General features: G+C 40.1%; 1 pseudogene; it reads right to left on the reverse strand.

Moving 5' to 3' along the window:
* The window catches only part of LOC109132914, a 5,535-nt pseudogene extending 3,394 nt beyond the window's left edge, over window positions 1–2,141 (reverse strand).

The following is a 2,733-nucleotide window of genomic DNA, read 5'->3' on the forward strand; positions in this document are numbered from 1 at the left end:
CCTCCAGCTGTTATATCGCACATGCTCTCCTCCTCTGCTTCTTATCTTAGCCCTACATGTGCAGCTCCTGATTTGCTATATCAAAGCTCCCCTCCTTAGAGAACCTTGACCACATAGGTGAACTGTCCATGGGGTTTGACTTTACCGCTGAACCATGCCACACTTTGACTCCCCAACATCCCAGTCTCATCTCTATTTGACTACTTAACCTGAGAACTGAACTTCCGGGATCTCAAACTTTGTTGTTAATGTACAACCTACAAATTAACATTTGCAGTTTGCAGTCCCTTGAAGTGGTCTTGAATTTGAATAGTGAAGATTGAGGACATTGTTGTTGCTTCTGTTTACTAGCAAACACTTCTTGAAACCACATGTACTGAGATATACNCGAACCCAGAAAATAGAAAACCAATTCAGATAATTTGCATAATCGAAAAAGTTGGACTAACATGTGCTCTTATAGAAGGCTAACAAACCGACAAACAGCGTTAACCCATTTTATTTCTCTTTCGTGACGTTGACAAACTCTGATCCGTTACTCCTCCAGCTGTTATATCGCACATGCTCTCCTCCTCTGCTTCTTATCTTAGCCCTACATGTGCAGCTCCTAATTAGCTATATAAAAGATCCCCTCCTTAGAGAACCTTGACCACAAGGTTCATGGAAACTTCTTATCCTCTTCCACTTGAAGCATAGCTAGCTGTTCATTTACCAAATCTCCCCTGTTTGATAATTTTGACTTTTGGTGATGAACCTTGGTAGATATCTCTGGGGGCCTTTGCAAATGGAACACCTCATAAACAAAAATCCAGAAAGAGAAGTAGACACAAAGAACCTTGACCACATAGGTGAACTGTCCATGGGGTTTGACTTTACCGCTGAACCATGCCACACTTTGACTCCCCAACATCCCAGTCTCATCTCTATTTGACTACTTAACCTGAGAACTGAACTTCCGGGATCTCAAACTTTGTTGTTAATGTACAACCTACAAATTAACATTTGCAGTTTGCAGTCCCTTGAAGTGGTCTTGAATTTGAATAGTGAAGATTGAGGACATTGTTGTTGCTTCTGTTTACTAGCAAACACTTCTTGAAACCACATGTACTGAGATATACTGGTCTGCTTCAGACATTGCAAAGTTGGTATTTGTTGTTCCCAACAATCTTTTGTGTCAAACAAAAATGTCTCTGCTTGATATACCCTTCTTGAGAAGCTGTACGACAACTCTGAAATTTTGTGCGTTGTCAAATAGTTGTTCTGCAGCCATAAGGAAGGTTGTGCTGCTGCCACCTCCTTATCCCCACCATCGCTTGTGTCCAGCAGCAGGCCTAGTAATCCTTATGCCTTACGTAACCAAAGATCGATCAAAGGCAACAACACCAGTCCTAAAAATGATTGTAGGAACCTAAATCCCCCTTTGTTCTCCAACTGTGCCACCAATCTCTCCAAATTCATGTCTTTGAACATGAATTTCCAAGTCTTGAGAAACTTAGATGTCTTCTTCTGTCACTTCATATGTATGACACGAAGAAGCAACACACAAAGCAGCTTGTGAACATTAAGTTTCAGCTCACCAACAAACAAAATCTGAACATTTGCTGCCACATTGCTGGTACACAACAAATGCAGATACGTCATAGTTGCATTTTGCTGCTTTATTAGCTTCTTGCTAAGTGCAAAGCTAGATTTAAAATCTCTTGGTGCCTCTTTCTTTTTAAACTTGAACCTCCAACACTTAAGAAATGTTTTTTTGCATTCGTTTGGCACAGAAAACTCATGAGGAAGGGCATGCGTACACACATCAAAGCATGTTTCTGCGACAAGCCTTCCACTGCAACAGAGTTCTCCTGCTCAACCGGTTTGTTTCCCTCTTGAGACTCCCTATCTCCAACAACTACTGGAATTGTAAAATCTTGAACACAGACCATATCAGTTCCCCCACCTGACTGTAAATCATCAAAAACAAGTCCATTGGATGACAATAATGCATCAATATGATCAAAATTCCCTAACAGCTTATGCTGCTCCTTCACTACTAAGTCTGCAACGCTAAAGAAGTGATCTTCACTATTATCTGATTCAGCAGTCGTAATGTCACAGCCAATTGATATCTCAACCCGAGGTGCTTTCAATTCCATAGCAACAAACTCATGAGGATGTGTGTTATCACCTTTTTCACACTAACAGAAGTCACTTGCTTCTCCTCTGTGAAGTCAGACTTAGAATATTTTGTTGGGTAAGCTAGCTCAAACAATCTTCCCACCAAAAAGCATTGTTGAACAGATTAAGGGTGAAATAGCTTGATATGCATTCGAGCATCCTTCTGCAATCCTGTCAAATACAAGCTAACCAAATAATCTTCATCTAAGTTCACTTTAGTGCTAATCTACATGAAACGAGCATGATACACCTCAATTCCTTCAGTCTCCTACAACTTTTTCAGTTCAACAATTGAATCATCCAACAACTTATTGGCTTTACCTTGCAACAATAGTTTGTAAATCACCCAATCATGCTTCACATACTGCCATAGAGTTGATTCCACAATTGATTTATGCCAAGTGACAGCTATATCATCCAATTGAGCTGAAGTGAGACTAACTTTTAACTCCTCCGGAGTATGATCAAGTAAGAAAAATTATTCGATCCGGAACAGTCATTCCTCAATTTTATCACCACCAAATCTAAGCAGATCAAGTTTTGCAAAACCATTAGCATCAGAATAGATGT

The sequence above is a fragment of the Camelina sativa genome, chromosome 5 (genome assembly GCF_000633955.1).
Source record: "Camelina sativa cultivar DH55 chromosome 5, Cs, whole genome shotgun sequence".
Lineage (NCBI taxonomy): Eukaryota > Viridiplantae > Streptophyta > Magnoliopsida > Brassicales > Brassicaceae > Camelina > Camelina sativa.